This window comes from Otolemur garnettii, unplaced genomic scaffold, assembly GCF_000181295.1.
Source record: "Otolemur garnettii isolate 467f Iridium unplaced genomic scaffold, OtoGar3 scaffold00097, whole genome shotgun sequence".
NCBI classification, from domain to species: Eukaryota; Metazoa; Chordata; class Mammalia; order Primates; family Galagidae; genus Otolemur; species Otolemur garnettii.
This window is the reverse complement of record NW_003852492.1, coordinates 6,157,964-6,177,391: the sequence shown is the minus strand read 5'-3', so window position 1 is coordinate 6,177,391 and position 19,428 is coordinate 6,157,964. Positions and strand designations below refer to the sequence as shown.

The 19,428-nt window shown below is 39.4% G+C and overlaps 1 protein-coding gene and 1 non-coding gene across 3 annotated transcripts in view; both read left to right on the top strand.

Moving 5' to 3' along the window:
- OPCML (opioid binding protein/cell adhesion molecule like) overlaps positions 1-19,428 on the top strand; it is a 1,086,020-nt gene that overhangs the window by 543,071 nt on the left and 523,521 nt on the right. The window lies entirely within an intron of this gene.
- LOC111727219 lies at positions 12,998-13,103 on the top strand. Its single transcript, XR_002774822.1, has one exon. It is a non-coding gene; the product is annotated as a U6 spliceosomal RNA (small nuclear RNA).

Sequence of the window (19,428 nt, the reverse complement as noted above, 5' to 3'; positions counted from 1 at the left end):
CCCATGTGGCTTCACCAGTTGGTCACTTTACCCTGGGCAAGTTACATTTTAAAGCCCTATTTTCTTTCCCACCTATGAAGAGGAAAATAATGGTTAAGACTGTCTATTGCTTCACATTATAAGGATTTAAAAAGATCATAAGTATTGTGATCCCTTGTAAGACACCTGTGTATTACTACGCCTTCTTCTGTGTGCCGAATAGTAAGTGCTGTGTCTTCGTTTCCCCAAGGTTCTGACACTGAGGGATCCGTTGCATATTTACTGAGATTACTTTGTAAGTACTTAATAAATATTTGTGAAATTCTTCTAGAATGAATACTAACAGAGTTGTTATAAGGCCTCCAAGAGCTCTATTTCTGAAAAAATAACGTGTTCGATAAAACTTAGCTATCATCGCAAGTTGTGTTTCGGTAGATGTGACACCGCGGTGCGGACTGTGGCATACCAGACACGAGTCTGGCTCGGTGTCTTTCTGGCCTTGTCAAAATCACCTGCTAGGTAATCCTAAGCACCATGGGAAGAGGGTGCTTTCCTGAATTTTGGGCTTCTGCAAAACTCAATACTAGTGCTAGAGGTGGAATTATTAGGCCTCAAGCACAATGTAAAGTTGTGACTTTCTAGGAAACTTCCGAGGAATCTGGGCAATTCTGAACTCAATGGATTATAACCTGGGACAGTGGCAAGCTTATGAACGGGATTGCTCAGAGTTCCCTTTAATCTCCCTGTGTGTTTTCCTTCTCCTGCGCCAGTAGAATGTTGATAGACAATCAGCAGAACTGGCTTGGCCTCGCCAGTATACACAACCACGTGTGAGATGATATTTTTGATTTTAAAAATATATGTAGATGCACAGAGTGCCTTGGGGAACGTGTGGTATGAATAAAAGACTTTGCTGGGTAAGATGGGAGATGGGGAAGAAGAAATAGCAGACACAAGCCTCGCTCTCAAAGTACTTGAGCTATTCAACTATTGTTTGGGGACGAGGTGATAGAAAAATAATACATGATCTCTGTTTTCCAGGAGCTTACAGAATAAATAAGACAGGATAATAGACAATTCTACTGCCGGGAAGTGTAGTGTTCATGGGTAGCTGCTCACCAGACTGTGTGCTGCAGGAGTCCAAATTTTGCCTTTTTCAGCTTGTATGGCTGGTACCTGGTGCAGTGCCAGCACAGAATCAGAATTCCATATTTACTTCTCAAGTAACTGAGTGACTTTGGTTAAAGCAAAAACTCAATGAAATTGGCACGAGGCCTGGACCAGTCCCAGAAGCATTCAGCTAGCATTGTCCTTGGGTGCTGGCTCCAGCTCTATTTTTCTTTACAAACCATGGTGCTGTGAGAGACTTTGCTGCCCTGCTTGGGAAAGGGCACTTGGCAATGGCTTTAGCAGAGATTTTGACATGGAGAGAAGCTGGGATTACTCTCCTCTGAAAAGCAACTTGGGAAGCTGGAGGGGGGCGGTGCCATTCTCCCTGTGGTGATTGAAGACCAAGTACACCACCAACAGCTGTTCAGAGACAGGAAAGGCAGCTTCATTCAAAAAGCCATCATAATTTGGCAAGGAGCGCTCCAATCAGTAGCCTTCCTAATGCATGTAATTGTTATGCAAATAAGCCACAGCACATTACCCAGGCTGGGAACTGGAGTATCAGCTCTGTGATTTACAAGGGGCCCAGGGGCCCATGAACACTCTGGCTCGCATCCACCCTGGGAGAAGGGAGGGAGAACTGAGTTGTCTTGATGCTTGGCTTATGGAGAATTGGTTTATTAAAGTTGACGGGTGGAGTGAAGCTGATTCTTTACAAAGTGAAAATATTTGAGTTTAATCAGATGATCAAGGCCTGGAGTTTTACTTTCTGCCTGTAAATATCAGTAACAGAATATTAGAGCTGAAACACGGTTTTAGAGACAGCCAGGTATCCAAATCCCTTTCTTCCAGAGGGAGAACGGAGGTCCAGAGTGGTACAGTTACTTATCCAAAGAGTACAGCATTCTTGCACCCAAGTTCAAGACCATTTTAGGACAAACCCCACTGTCTTTTAAGCTTGGGCAGCTACAACATATTTTGTTTTTCTTGAAACTTTAAGCCTTTCCATCTCTTTTGTTTTTACTTTCTGTCTTCTCTTTTCCAACCAATTTTATTACAAAATAATTATGAAGATCATTGGACAATAAAAGCCTTATTGTAGTTTCAAATCACGTAGTCTGATATGATGATGTATGAGACAGGCTCCCAAGTATCGGCAGTATAGGAGTGAGCAGGTGAAGAAAGGTAGAAGTGATTCAAAGGAAATGGCGATCACATCCATTTGGGAGAAATGGAAAGATAACACAGGGTGGATGATGTTTGGAATGAGCCGTTAAAAATCCTAAGAAGATAGCCGGGCGTTGTGGCAGGCACCTGTAGTCCCAGCTACTTGGGAGGCTGAGGCAAGAGAATCAGTTAAGCCCAAGAGTTAGAGGTTGCTGTGAGCTGTGATGCCACAGTACTCTACCCAGGGTGACATAGTGAGACTCTGTCTCAAAAAAAAAAAAAAAAAAAAAAATCCTAACAAACAGGAAGGGAACAAATACAGACATAGGCACGTGTGGGGATATTTGCAGCAAAGGCAGAGAGTGGGGCTTGCCTGACAACCCAGAGTAGCTGAATTGCTCTGGAGCCTGAGGAAGGTGTAGGGAGCAGAGATAGGAACTTTAAATACCACTGTGAGAGCAACAAATTCAGCCACATCCTGCCAGAACATCGTATAACGGAAAGAGTTCTGGGCTTAGAGTTCAAAGGCCTGCTTTTGCACCTTACCTCGACAAATGTCTGGCTATGTGATATGCATAGATAACTTAAATATTTAAACCTTTATTTTTTTTCTCCTCCTAAGGTCGTTGTAGAGATAAAATGTGATGGAAATGTGAAATGCCTACCACGGTACCTGGCAAATCAAAATGTTTCCATTTCTTCATCACCTGGGTTTAGAAATTTCGAGTGACTTAATTAACTGTCATGGTTTTCTGTCAATTCCTAATGGGGTATTGCCAAGTTTCAATTCTAACCCTTTTTTGTAAAATTAGCCACATCCAACTTCACGTCATGAGCCAGGGTAGTAGGAATTGTCATCTTTTTTCCCCCTTTCTGAAATCGCTCTTCCCTACTCTTCCTGCACATGTCAGATTAATTTTCCTCCATCTTTCCTCAGCTGATAGTGAGCTGTGAACTGCTGTAAAATGTGCAGTGGTTCTGTTTGTGCTTACTGCGTCAAGTCCACCTTCTTGCAGGCCTTTGCCAGCCATTCCATCTCCTCCCTCAGCGCCCCTGCCCAGAATCCTCACATTGTTTATGTCAGCACAGGCTCAGCATCGTACACATACCCGCTCCTCATTCAGGCCTTCCCTTAGCCTTGACAGCGTCCCCATCCACCAGCTAATTTGAATAGGGCTCTACTTGCAGAAGCCAACCCTGCCCTACAGCCTGGATCCCTGGCCTTCCTTGGCTCTGTGGTGACTCTGTGTGGCCTCTGTGTGTCACAACATAACACTGCTGGGTATGACACACCACTTCCTAATCACCCTCAATGTCTAATCTACCTTATTGCTACTAGGGGACTGAAAGTACTTTAAAAAATAAATACCTTATCCATTTCTTTCATAGCTTTCCTCGTGCCTAGCACTGCGTAGGCGCAAGATAAATGACTAATACGTGGGTCATCACCAAAGTTTTGATATACGCAAAAACTAAGAAACATGAAATCTACACAGATGAAAACAAATGAAGCCCTCCCAGCAACACCTAAACCTTGCATGGGTGAATCAGAAGGGACGCTATTGACTGTGTTGGTTGGAAGTGAAACAGTGGACCATACCACACAGTCTGGTAGTGACCTACATACAGACACGGGCCACATAACAACGTTTCAGTCACTGATGAGCCACACAGATGATGGTGGTCCCTTACGATTGCAATACTGTATTTTCACAGCACCTGGTCTATGTTTTCATATACTAATGCTTACCTTTGCATCACAATTGCCTGCAGTATTCAGTAGAGTCACATCCTGTAAGATTGGTAGTCCAGGAGTGATAGGCTGTCTGCTGTGCCATCCAGGTCTGCGTAAGCACGTTCTGTGATGCTCAGACAACAAAATCGCCTAACGGTACGTTTCTCATAACACATCCCCGTCATTAAGGGACACACGGCTGCGTATGCTTGTGAAGTAAAGTCACTGTGTACCTTAATATCCACAGCAGACCTTCCTTTCTCATCCACAGGGACACAGTAAATTGAAGGGAAACCCTTGGGCCTGCTTTTCTAGTTTCAGACAGAGTTGGAGGCTGTGCCATTTACCAAATTATCTCTTGCTCGGGAAGTAAGTAGACATGGCCTGGAAACCACCCAGGGAGACTGCAGATGAAAACATGCGTGCTTGTTTTTAGTGTCAATTTTCTGACTCCATAATGCACTTAAAAATTAAATTTGCTAAAGGCACTTGAAGTGCATTCCTTGCTAACACTTCATTACAAGGTACTTATCAGTAATAAATCCACAGGGCTTATGTTTTTTAAGAAAACAAGAAATGCTTAGAACAAATAAAAACACCTTGCTTCCCTGCTACTCCCTATCTTAGTTATAGGGAAGACAAATACAATAATTTCTAGTTGAATGGATTAAAGACGCCAGACTGTTATTAATATGCTATAATATTTTTAATAATAGCATCAAATACCAGAATTTTCTTTCATTGTTCCTGCTCTGAATGTGATGTCTCTGATTGCCAGAGTCAGACAGGGGTCCTACATCCACCTGGGATTTCTTTCTTTCTTTCTTTCTTTCTTTTTTTTTTTTTTTCAGACAGAGTCTCAAGCTGTTACCTGGGTACAATGTGGTGGCATCATAGCTCACAGCAACCTCCAACTCCTGGGTTCAAGTGATCCTCTTGTCTCAGTTTTTCTATTTTTAGTAGAGATGGGGGTCTTGCTTTTTGCTCAGGCTGGTCTTGAACTTGTGAGCTCAATCAATTCACCTGCCTTGGCCTCCCAGAGTGCTGGAAATACAGGTATGAGCCACTACCCCAGGCCCAGCATGGATTTCTGCCTCCGCCAGTTTGTCAACACCATTTCTTCATTCATTCTTTTTCCTCTAAACCTTCCCAAGCCCACAAACATTTTCAGCAGCTCCCACATTTCACACCAGGGCTTACAAGTCTACTCTGGCCCATTCCTGGCCATGTGTCAACTCTTGGTGTTCTCCTATGAGCCCGCCCTATCTCTCTGAGGAGGTCATAAACTCTTTTAGGGCAAAAAATCAAAAGCACACCACATTTTTTTTTTCTGTTCTCCATCACACTAAGCAGTGGAGAGCCATTTTAATAAACACTTTTTTGAATTGCATCAAATATATTGAACCTGCTTTCTTTTTTTGCAAGTTCATAGATCAGGCAGGTCACCAAAGACTCCTATGCATGTTCTATAAAATTCCATCTGCCGGCTGCTGTTGGGTACCGCAGCTCCCAAAGCTCTTAAATATCTCTTCTTTATACTTACGATTCAGGACCAGATGACATAGGGTCTGCCAAAGTGTGTTTTATAAGAATATGCACAAAATATGGCCACATGAGCCACATGAGTGATCTGGGAAATGCAGTATGAGTAGATAGCTATCTATGAGCTAAATCTAGAGGGAAACTGGCTTAGTTCCAGATTCTGGGTATTTTGGGGTATTATTTAGTTGTTATTGACACAGTTGAGAATTCAGCTCAGAGATCCAACTGAGAGAGAGAGAGAGAGATCTTCCTCAGGAGCCCAGGGCAGGGAAAGCAAAGCAGCTGTAAATAGCTTAGCAATCAGTGCCTCCTATTTTGAATAAGTGTTTCCAACAAGCAAAATAAAAAAAAAAAAAGCCCTTCATAAACAAAAATATCTAACATCCATTGAGCCTGACAAATTACAAAGCACCTTTATATTATGGTTTTATTAGACACATCTACCACCTTGCAGATAGATACAGAGAGGAGATGATGATCTCGCTTCTAAAAATGAGAGAGTTAAAGCTCTTAGCTACTGAGAAAGCAAGATCAAGGGTCTTCAGAGTCATCATCCAGTATTTTCTGTTATATATTACATTGTCTCTAAAACAAGGAAGATTGCACAAAGTTCCCTATGGCCTCACCTAAGTATTCTGCCTCTTCTTTCCCTATTCCCTTTTGAAATAAGGAATTCCGTGGAGACACTTCCACTCATTCATATATTTGGCAGCAAAGGGAGAGCAATGTTTTTTTTTCCCCCTTGAACTTTAAAAAGTAATTTAATAAATAAATGAAAAATAAACTGAGAAGAATGGCTGAACTAGGGCTTATGTTTCTAATAAAATCATAAATGCCAGAAAGTCCTGGGAATGATTTATTATCCTGTTATTATAAGTGACTGGGAAGCTTTCAATGGAGTCCTTGCTAATTTCTAGCAGCTGCATTAAATCAGAAACTCTATTAGCTATTATAAAATCATCATCCCATTTTTCTGCAAATCAACTTGAACACCTGATGGGAATTTGGAGCTGGTTGCTGCTATCTGTGCTAACCTCATCCTTGGCCTCCACGAGGGAAATAAACACGGGTCAGGGGTGGCATGATATTGGTCACATCAACTGTTAGAGATTAATAAATAGATGCTTCCTTTTTGTAGGAGATATTCTTGATGGGGGGAAAATAGGCTTTTTCAGGAAATGCCACTTCATTAAGAGAACAGGAACTGGGGCATCATCGAATTCTGTGTTCCAAGTTTGAGTCTCTCCTCCGCTTCATTCTAGCCAGGTTTAGGCCCAAATTTAGCAGCTGCCCACCCATTATAAGAGTAGAACAAATAACCAACTACATACAACTCCGCTGGAAATTGCTGAAACTTCTTGCCTTCCTTCTAGTGCTTATAATACAGTCTACCTCCAAGGACTCACTCTTTTATGACCAGGTAAAGTGTTACATTGGGCAGGGAAGAAGAGTCCAAAAACAAGTATCCATAATCTTAGAACACAACTTTGGTTTTTTGTTTCAAGAGCTAGTGAGGCAGGTATGGGGTGAGTGCAACCTGCCTGAGGAAACCAGGAAAAGTGATTACCTAGAAGATACAGCTCCTATGTAGGCAAATTCTTAGAGTAGGGGAACCAGAGTGCAGGTAAGGACACCAGCTGGTGGTGGCAGGAAGTGACAAGGTAGCCAAAGTGGAATTTTTAGAGAAATAAATTTTATAGGAGTTAGTGATGGATTAGATATGGAACGTGTGCTTTTTTGCTTGGAAATCTGGCTAGGACATCCAGGTTAGAAAAATTGGGTAAACTAAGGAAATCTTAAAAATTACATTTTTTTAATGATGAATTGATGTGTCAACATACTCCTCTTACATGTTCCTGCCTCCTTGTCTTTCCACCTGCTATTTTTCTCTGCCTTCAATTATTTTCTTCCAAACTGTGGGATGGTTTGGTCCCATATTCTGATTTTTTTCATCAAATGTTACTTCATTAGAGAGGACTTTGATAACTTTACAACTGAAAATGAAACTTCCATCACTTGTTATTCTGTTACTTGCTTTATTTTTATTCAAAGCACTTGTCCTTTCCTGTCATTTTATCATTTTTTTATGTTTTATTCATTTATTGTTTATTACTCTACCACAATTTTAAGTTTCTTGTGGAAAAGACTTTGTTGTGTTTACTTCTGTATTATCGGTGCCTAAGACAATAGCATGGTAGGTGGTTGGTACCTGTTGAGAGGATGAATGGGTCCCAGAGAAGGTGTTAAAGTAGCAGGTGGACATATATGCAGAGGGCTCTAGACTTGAGAGACAAATTAGTGAGTCATCAGAATATAGGTAAGAGTTAAAGGCAAGGACTTTGGAGAAAGTATAAAGATTAGTGAAGAGAGAGAGAGCCATGGACATAGCCTTAAGGAACCCCAGCATTCAAAAGCCAGGCTGAAAAGATGAAGTTTGCACTGAAAACAAAGAAGAATCAGACTTAGACCTACAAGGGAATCAATGTTTTGAAGGAGGAGAAAGTGTTGAAGAAAACAGGTCTCAAGAAGTTGAAAATTTAAGAATATGGAAGGGAATTGTATTGTTGAAGTCACTGGTGACCACCGGGGGCAGTGATGAGTCAAAAGCCATATTGGTATGTGTAGAAGTGTGATGGGTAGACAAGAAATGGGAAAGGACATTTGGAAAACTCTTTGAGATACTTAGCTGAAACGAGGAGGAAACTAACCAAGAATAACAAAAAGATAGACGAAGGACAAAGTAAAACAAAAAAAGTCGTTTATTTATTCATATATTTAAAGGACAATAGGAAGGATAAACCTGATGTGATGATGTTGAATATACAATAAAGGTAAAAAGTGATCATTAGAATAATTTTCCTGAAAAGTCTAAATGGGATGAAACCCAAAGCATTGTCAGGTTGTTACGAGGAGAGACAACTTCTATATGGCAGTGGATAGAGGATGCCCAGGTACACAGGTTTGTGTGCTTGGTAGGGGGAAGTTTAGGACAGGTACATATAGTACTTTCTCTTTTTCTATAAAGTAAAATATGGCCATGTTTTGAGAGCAAGCAGAGATGAGAAGAGATTGAAAGGATTGACACAATTGCGGAAGGATTGTAAAAGTCATTGTGGAATGTAGAAATAATGAGCTGAACAATGAGGAATAAGAAAATGGCAGCACAGGTCAGGGGCCACTTGCTTTGTGGAACATGTGTATATAAAGGACTCACTAATGTATTGCATCCTTAACTGTGTCTCTCAGCCACAGGGTCAGAGAACTCAGAAAGCTGGATTTATACAGGTTTGGAATTTGATGAGTTTGTAAAAGAAAGATTAATGAGTAGGGAAGTCAGAGTCGGAGGTGTTGCAACAATTGTGATAACAGACCATGAGATCCAAGCTGGTTTGGGATGGAAGTGAAGAGAGTAGAGGTCTCACAAATTGAGATAAACATCAGAATCAATAGTCAGAAAGTTCCAAAGTAGTCAAAGATACACTGTGGTGGGAATAGTTGAACAACCAACTGGGAAAAAGAGGGCTTGTGGTACAGGATGAGATGTTTGAATTAGTTTTTTGGAGGTGGGTGGGACAATTATATTGTGTGCACGGCCCACTTGTTCAGAGCCAGAGGAGCATGATGAACTCTGTAAAATCCTTTAGAAGAAGTATATCTGTCTTATAAACCTAGGCCAGGATGGAGTCTGAAATTGTGGTTGAAGAAGACTCATCAATGAGTGAAAAAGGTTGCCAAGACAGGCTCTGGCACTAGCACATAAGTTGATTAAAAACAAACACAGAACAAATGCAAAACTGTCATACTTGCTGGCTCTGCTTGGTGCAGAGAGATAGTTGGAGGTTGAGTGCCAGGAGTAGGCTGTGTGAGCCTCTTCTTAGACCTGGGTACATTTATTCTTCCTAGCCTGTGTGGTTCCAGGGAGCAAACAACTCTAAATGGTGAATGGTGCTCTTTTCCTCTGTAAAGTTATGCACCAAAGGTAACCAACCTCTGATCTGTGTTATGAGTACAGCCAATCTCTCAGTGCCTCAACCTGAGAGATCAGAAGGCTTCAGTTTCCCAAGAAGATCACAGAACACACTGAGAACAAGGAAGGGCCTGTTTCCTGTTCTGTTTTTTGTTCAGCAGCAAACAGAGCCACTTGTCAGGCTGATGGTCCTTGTGCGTTTCCACTGTAGCAATAGTTCGAGAGAGGGTAAAGGGAAATGGAGGAAAAAGACATTAAAAGGAAAATGTCACCATCTCTAAATGCCATATTATTTGACAGTTTCTCTTTATGTTGCAACAGCTGCTTAACATGACAAACGATGGCTTTAATAAAAATGCGCACAAGGAGATGTGGCACCAGAAAATGAATAATGGAGCTTTCTATCCTGATGTGTTGGGGAGCATATTCGCTCTGCAATGAATAAGACCTCAGTAATTGTGTGTTGCCAGTTGTTTTTGGACAACCTTTGGTAGGTGGCTGTCCCTTGTGTCAGGTTTCTGTTGCCAAAAGCAGAATGCAATGCAACTGGTTTTAGTAGAGAAGTACTTAACATGGGGCATTAAATGGCTTCCTCTTTGAGAGGGCTGACAAAACAGGTTGAACAGAAAGCCACATTATAGAACTTGGGCAACCAAGACTTTTCTCTTTTAGAACCAATAAGCTGCTCTTTCTCCCAGTCAAAGCCACCCAAATCAGGAGGCCATTACCAATAGGCAATTACTGCCTTTGGGAAGTGGTCTTGACCAGGAAGCTACATCCTGTCTACTTATGCAACCAGAACTAATACAGAGGCCCCATCCCTGTATCTGGGTACTTGAGACCAGAAGTACTTAGGCTGTTGGATGCCTGTTAATCTCGCTCCTGTAAGAGTAAATGCCTTTATGAAGAGATGATGTTTACCATGAGGTATAACAGCAGCAATACAGCAGAGTGGTTCTTGTACAAGTAATTCAGTATGGAAAGTTACATGCAAGATGTGGGGCTAGGTTGAGGCTAGTAGGATTAGTGATTTCAGGTCCCACAAATCTGTATTTGAAAGATGATAAGACCAATGTTGGTATTGTTGGAGAAGGGAGAGAATAGAGTACAGAAGAGGGTAAGGAAGGTGAGAGTGAATGACAAAGCAGCCTGTCCTCAGCCCCAAGACTGCAATGGTCAAGACCTCTGAGTTTTTTTTTTTTTTCATTCTAAATATTACAAATGTATTGAAAAATCTAAAATTAAAGTATAACATAGCTGGAAGAAAATATATGTAAATATTTGAATACAATAAGGTCTAAATATAAAAACAGCACAACAAATTATAAAGATAACATAGCAATATAAATAGTAAAATAATGTATATTATTGCTATATTTCATATAAACAAATTTTCATACATCAAAAGTAACTATTGAACAAACTGAAAGGACAGACAGTAAACTCAAGTGCTATATAAGAAACTTTATAGAAAGACAAAAGGCCTCTGAGTTTTGATAAACATGTGTTTTCACACTTCACTGACTGTCTTGTCATCTCTGCACATATAAGTCGTGTAAGGCAAAGAACAATCTTAGCCATTGGAAGTTTTCTGAAGGGGTCATTCCAAGTCACTTATATGTATCAAGTCACGAAGAGCTAGAACAAAAATCAAATCAATACTGCAGAAGAACAAGGGATGGGGTGGATTAAGCACATGAGCTTAGCTAGAACTAGTTAAAGAGACGCTGTGTTTACAGGAGGCTTGAAGATTTACACATGACACTGATAAAATTATGAAGATCTTTTACTGTTTATTTTATTACATTAGGAGCACACACATTATTTAGTAGAAAGAAAACAGGGGAAAATGGAACAGGAAACTCTATGTAAGCCATTGGGGAATTTTACTTAATATTTACTGACACCCTACTATGTGAAAGTTATCATAAAGAGAAAAATAATATTTTACTTGTATCCTCAAGGAATTAAGACACTGGTTGACCTTGTCAAAACCATTGCCAAGAGGAATTGTAAAGGATACAATTTTTCAGCTTGCTTTCTTTCTTGACATCTAGAAGAAAGGACTTTTTTTATTATAGCTGGTCACTATGTGGAAAATGTTAAATGCCCTTTAGTGCTGTGCTATAAGGAATTGAAAGAAAGAAAAAAAAGACTCTACCACAGTACCCAAAGAGGTGATAGTTCACTTGAAGAGCTAGAACACATCAGGGAAAAATTGCACATTTTAATTGGCAAAGACTTAGTAGAATAGAATATACAAGGGAGCGAATTGCTAATTGCTAAATGAAGGATATCTAGAGTAAATTCCATAGTAACAAAGATAAATGAAAGCATACTTCAGTTAGGGTACTGGAGGAGATTTTTATAGAGGAGGTAAGATTTAAGCTATTCTGAAGAAAAGACAACTTATCATGATAGGAAGTAAGATTATCCTGAGTAGGACAAACAACATAGGCAGAAAAGTATGTGAGAGACAGTGACATTTGAGTTAAATGAGGGTTCATAAAAATTTTTGAAAAAATAAAATTGAAAAGTAGGGCCGTGAATTATAAAGGGCCATGAATATCAAGATAAATAATTTTGTAGTATATTCTATAGGCACTGGAGATATTGACATTCCAAAAGAGGTCGGCTTGCTATTGGCCAGAATCAAGCAAATATGACTTTGGACTTTTCTTTTTTTTTTTTTTTGAGACAGAGCCTCAAGCTGTCCCCCAGGGTAGAGTGCCGTGGCATTACAGCTCACAGCAACCTCCAACTCCTGGGCTCAAGCGAGTCTCCTGCCTCCGCCTCCCAAGTAGCTGGGACCACAGGCGCCCGCCACAACGCCCGGCTATTTTTTGGTTGCAGCCGTCGTTGTTTGGCGGGTCCAGGCTGGGGATTCGAACCCGCCACCTTAGGTGTACGTGGCTGGCGCCTTAGCTGGTTGAGCTATAGGCGCCGAGCCGACTTTGGACTTTTCAAAACTGTAACAGTAGCTTGCTCTTCTCTTAAGTGGAAGATTAGCTAATCTTATTTGTTTGTATTTCTACCTTTCTGCCTTTTGTATTTTATCTATGTTAAAACAAACTTGTATAATTACCTATATTAAAACAAATCCTCTCCAAAAGGGTGAATTTGTTTTAGGCAAACACCTCTAAAGACAAATGAAATATTAATATTTTATATGTGCCTATGTAATTCTCAAGGATTTTCACAGTAAACTAAATTTGAAAGTGAAAAAAATTTATTTTGAAACCATGTAAAGAGTGCATGAAAAAGGAGATGACTTGATGCAACTGGTCCCTCTAAGTAAGAAGTATACAAAGCACAGTGAACTGTAAACCATAAAGAGGGAAATGCATCTGTCCCTAACAAATAAATAAGAGGGAGGGGATCAGTCTCTAAAATTGCCACAATATGTTATGTAAAATATCCAGATTTCAATGAAATGTTAAGAGAGATGAAAAGAATCAGGAAAGTCTGACCCATACACATAAAAAATACAGGGAACAGTGCTTGCTTCAGCAGCACATATACTAAAATTGGAATGATTCAGAGAAGATTAGCATGGCCCCTGCACAAGGATGAAATGCAAGCTCATGAACATTCCATATTAAAAAAAAATAAAAATAAAAAATAAATAGGGAACAGAAATGTTCTGTGAGAGGGCTCAGATGACATATTTGACAAAGTCTTTAAGAAGACATAATAAATATATTCAAAAAGCTGAAGGAAGCTATGCTTAAGAAAGTAAAGAAGTTATGATGGCAATATCTCACCAAATAGAGAATATCAATAAAAACATGTACAAAAAGTAACCAAATGATAATTTTGTGTTTGAAAAATATAACCTAAATAAAAAATGCATTAGAGGGGCCCAACAGTAGATTTTAACTAGCAAAAGAAATAATCAACAAACTTAAATATACCATAGAATGATGAAAATTATGCATTTTGGAAAACAGAAAAGAGAATGCAGAAACATGAATGGATAGATAAAGAAATATAGGACCCATCAAATTATATATAGGGGGGATCCCAGAGGACTTGAGGGAAAGAGAATAGAATAAAAAAAAATTTTAAATGAATAGTAAAAAAAAGTAAATTCTTCTAAATTGTAAAAAAATATTTGAAGGCTGAGAACTTCAAAAACCTGGTGTGAAACATTTATCTATATCATCAATAAGCTTTCAGGCCCCAAATAAGATAAACACAAAGACATTCACATCCATATGTACCATCAAAGTAATGTTAAAAGACAAAACAAAAGAAATCTTGAAAGTAGTAAGGCAAACTTCATTTGATATATGCAAGTAATTTTCAGTAGGGTTAACAGATGACTTTTCACCAGAAATAATGGATGCCAGAAGGCAATAGAATAACATATTTGAAATGATACTTTAAAAAGTCAACCAAAAATCTTTTATTCAGAAAAACTAACATTAAAAAATGAAAGTAAAAACTAAAAGCTTTCTCATAAAGATTGGATATAAGGCAAGAATGTCTCCTCTCACACTCCCTTTAAACATTATGCTGGAAGTCTTAGCTAACACAATAAAACAAGGATAATGGAAGGAAGTGTGCTGACAGGGAAGGAACAAATAAATCTGTCTTAGTTTGCAGATGACATTGTCTATATAAAAACTCTGAAACAAACAACAACAGAGAACTGGAACTGTTTTGGATGATTATTGAAATGCTGCAAGATATAAGGTGAATTCTATGATTTGAATATTTATTCCTTCCAAAATTCATGTTGAAGTTAATTTCAAATGGGGCAATATTGAGAGTTGGGACCTTTAAGAGATCATTGGGTCATGAGGACTTGGCCTTCAAGAATTAATGGGTTAAGGAATTAATGGTTTCTCATGGGATTGGAAATAGTGGTTTTACAGGAAGAGGAAGAAAGAGAAAGAGTGAGCAAGTGTGCTCAGCCTTCTAACTATGTGATACCCTGAATCATCTCAGGACTCTTCAAAGAGAAACCCCACCAGTGAGAAGACTCTCACCACATGCAAACTCCAAACCAGGGCCTTCCCAGTCTCTAGAACTAAGAAATAAATTTTATTTTATTTTTTATAAATCATCCTTTTCTGTCATTCTGTTATTAGCACAAAACAGACTAAGACCATTAACAAAAAAAGTTAATTGCTTTTCTAAATACCAGTAATGAACACATGAAATCTGAAATTGAAAGCATGACATTATCTACATTAGCACCCTCCAAAATGAAAAACTTAGCTTTTGATCTAACAAAATATGTATAAGAGCAATATGAGGAAAAACATAAACCTCTAATGAGAGAAATCAAACAAGAACTAAACAAATGGAGAGAGATTCCACATTCATGGATAGGATGAGTCAATAGTGTTCAAATGTTACTTTTTCCCAAATTGATCTATAGTCTCAATGCAATGCCCATGAAAATCCTGTCCTAGAAAAGTCTTTTGTAGATATCTGCAAACAGATTCTAAAGTTTGTATGTATGAAGAACAATAAATCCAGAATGGCTGACTCAATACTGAAAGAGAAGAACAAAATTGAACAATTGACACCGCCCAACTTTTACTATAAAGCTAGCTGAGACAGTTGTGATATTGGTAAAAGAATAGACAAATAGATTAATGGAACACAACAAAGCCCCAGAAATAGAACCATAAAAATATAGCCAACTGATCTTTGGCAAAGATGCAAAAGCAATACAACAGATAGACGATAGTTTCTCAGTAAACAGTGCTGGAACAACTGGGCGTCCACATGCAAAAAACCCACAAAATGAACCTAGAGACAGAATTTACACCCTTCACAAAAATTCACTCAAAATGTATCACAGACATAAATGTAAAATGCAAAATTCTAAAACTCCTGCAAGACAACATAGAAGAAAATCTTCATAACTTTAGGTCTCACAATAACTTTTTGATACACCACCAAAGACATAATTAATGGGGAAAAAAAAGAATTGATAAGCTGAACTTCCCTTAAATTAGAAATTTCTACTTTGCCAGAGATACTGCCAGGAGAAGAAAAAGACAAGACATAGACTTGAAGAAAATATTTTCAAAGGACATAGTTGATAAAAGGCTGTTATCCAAAATTAAAAATAAATACTCTCAAAATTCAACAATAAAAAGACACAAGGGAATACTGTTAACAACTGCATGCCAGTAAGTTAGATAACTTAGATAAAGTAGCCAAATTCATAGAAAAATACAAACTACTGACACTGACTCAAGCGAAAGTAGAAAATCTAAATAGACAAGTGAAGAGATTTAATTAGTAATTTAAAAACCTCCTCTAACACACACACAACCTCCCTCCCCCCGCACCAAGATCAGAAAGCTTCACTAGTGAATTCTACTAAACATTTAAACAAGAATTTTTTCTTACAAACTCTTCCAATGACAACAAAAAAGAAAAATATGGAAGAAGAGGGAATAGTTCCTTCCTCATTACATAAAGCTCGTACTCTTCTGATACTAAAACAAGACAAAGCTATCACAGGAAATAAAACTGTAGACCAACATCTGTAATGAATATACATGTGAAAATCCTTTAAAAAATACTAGAAAAGTGACTCAAATAATATATTAACATAACATGGATTATACACTATGACCAAATGGGATTTATCCCAGGAATGCAATGAAAGTTTACTATACCCAAATTCATTAATCTGACACAGTAGATCATTAAATAAAAGGCATAACCAAGACATTTTTTTTAACAAGGCATAAAAACAATTTGACCCTAATGTCTTTCGTGATAAAAACACTTACCTCAACCTGTTAAAGGGTATCCACAAAAAAATCCACAGCCAACATCATCCTTGATAGTGTAAGAACGAATTCTCCCTGAGATTAGCAAAAGAAAGGGATACATGCTCTCACCGTTTTGATTCAACACTGGAGGTTCCCGCAGGGGAAATTAGTCAAGAAAAGGAAATAAAAGGCATCCATGTTGGCAAGGAGAAACTAAAACGATCTCTATTTGCAGAGTTTGTTTGCCTTTTTCTGTCATAGGCAAGATTTGAAAGAACCCACATTTCTACCAAGGGGAGGAAGAAGAGTTGAGGCAAATTGTGCAAAGCTGTCAGGGAAAGTGAAAGGATTTTTTGGTGGGTCAGCAAATGCAAAATGGATTTTTCTGATGTGAAAATGTGCTTTCCCTTTGAGCGCATGCATTAGGAGGGTCTTGGCAGTGCTAAACTTAGACCAGGAGGTGTGTGTAGCCTAAACCTGTTACGGTGAAAATATTCCTATTTATTTATTTCTACACTGCTTCCTTGATTCACAAAAGATTCTAGGCACGTGTTTTAAACATTCCTCTTGGTGGGAGATATAGTAAGTTATAGAGTTAAAGATATACAGAAAGCTGAATGTAGACAGCTACATACAGAAAAAAAATATACACAAGCACATATGTAGTCTAAAGAAGATAGAATGAGTCATAGAGTTAAATAAAAATTTTAGGCATGATAAAAATTTATGTATAATAGATAAAAAAGTCATGTACATAAATCAATTTAGGGATCTCTACAAATCTCACACACACAGATCCCACCCCCTACCCCCACCCCCCACCTAAGATCAGAAAGCTTCTGATAAAATATTTAAATAAGTTTTTTTTCTTATAAATTCTTCCAATGACAACAAAAAAGAAAAACATGGAAGAAGAGGGAATACTTCCTTATTCATCACATAAAGCCCGTATTCTTCTGATACCAAAATAAGACAAGGATATCATGGGTGGTGCCTGTGGCTCAAAGCAGTAGGGCGCTAGCCCCATATACCAGTCTATAATCAATATAACCATTTGGGGGCAGTGAAAACAGAGGACCTACTGCAGAAGGTGGGTGTAAGACGAGGTGATTTTAGGGTGACACCTCACCTTTCTGGCTTTTAGAAAGCCTGGTCATCCTTGGTCTCAAGCTCATAAAGCATCAAATGGCCCCCTGTGCTGAAGGATTGGTCCACTGTCAGCTGTGCACAGCCCTCTCCACTGGGTGCCTGGCAGAGCCAGCCGTGTCACACTGGGTATCTACTGGGTGTGGGGTGCTCTGCCAGGCAACAGCACATGGTTTTTTCAAATTAAAATGTATTATGCACTTAACAAGGATTATCAAATTTACTCTTAATGGCAGCTCTATATGGCAGGATTGCTATTCTGTTTTGTTTCTCGAGATGAGGCAAATGAGACTGGTGATGACACAGGAATTGTCCCCTAGGTTGCACAGCTTGTCGATGATAGGGTCCTGATCTGAACTCTGATTATCCAATTATTTCTCTACAGTATGCTGCCTATGCAGTGAGAGATACATAAAAGTGTAGAAATGGTTAATATCCTAAAAAAAAAAAAAAAGCCTATCTAATTAGACTGATAGAGAAAGAAGAATAACATCCTTGAGAAATCAGAATGCAAAATACAGCACATTGCAATCTAAGGAAAGCAGGGATTTGAAGTAAATGACTTGAGTTTTAATCCACCGCTTTCTGACTTCAGGGAAGCCACATGTACCTTCTGAGCCTCAGTTTCTTTATTTTCAAAATGGGCATCATCACACTGTCCTCTCTGGCCTACAGAAATGAACTGCTAAATCTGCAGAGCGGGTGGTAACAGGACCCACTGGTCTACATTAAACTGTGCCATCCACATGCACCTGCTGGGGGAATTAGGGGACCTCAATGGCCAGTGCAGGGCTATGGAGCAGTGGGACCTGGGCTGAACTGTAAGGTACAGCTGGGCTGGGAAGGAGATGGGGACAGTAACAGGAGGCACAGGTCAACAGATGGGAAGGCTGAGAAGGAACAAATGACTTTCTTTTTCTTTCCTTTTTTTTTTTTTTGGAGACACAGTCTCACTTTGTCACCCTGTCTAGAGTGCTGTGACATCATAGCTCACAGCAACCTCAAACTCTGGGACTTAAGCAATTCTCTTGCCTCAGCCTCTCAAGTAGCTGGGACTGCAGGCACCCTCCACACTCCTGGCTATTATTTTTAGGGAAGGTCTCACTTTGGCTCAGGCTGGCCTCGAACCTGTGAGCTCAGGCAGTTCACCTGTCTTAGCCTTCTAGAGTGCTGGGATTACAGACGTGAGCAACCAGAGCCAGCTACAATGACCTCTGTAACAAATGTTCTGGATATTTTGTACACTCGCTAATGTAATCCACTCATGTCCTCATTTTTCAGATGAGAAAACTAAGGGTCAGAAAAGATATGAGATATGCCTTCTGTTCATATCATTACTCAGGGGTGGAAGGCACAACCAAAAGATTGCAAAGTCCACAGTCTTACCGTAAAGTCGTGCTAAAGTCTACACATCATTGTTATGAAAAAGACATGAAAAAGATGGTGGATTAGGCCACTCCCTCTTCTAGATCAAATAAAATTTTGGCATTAACTTCAGATTAGAAAAATGATGCCTAAGGGTGTTGCAATTTCAAAATTCTACAACAAAGCAATTTCCCAAGTAATGGAGCCCACCTCTGCATGTGTTTGGGGTTCTAGATGCAGGGTGGATAAGGACACGCCCATTTCCCACATCGTGGGGCCAGGAGGGGCAGGGTGGTGGTGTCAGCTCCCCTCACAGTGGCAGGTCCGTATTCATGGCTTCCACGTGGGCTGTCAAGCTCTAGGTGGCAGAGAAAACCACCTCTGCCTTGCTTTCTCACCCACGGGGAGCAAACAGGATGGGGGAGATGAAGAGCTCCTGAAACTGGAGGTGCTGAAGTGAAAAGCTAAGTAGGAGACCTGATTTAAAGTAAATATGTACAAATAAGGCAGAGACTAAAAATCAAATGCAGTTACATGACTGCCGGCGAGTGGACCCGAAGCTTCTCTCCCCCATACAACTAACTTCTGCTTGGAGTATGGGCACCAAGTGTGACCTTGCAGAACGTACTTGCTGACCTGAACTGACATCACGTGAGAAAATAACCAAACTC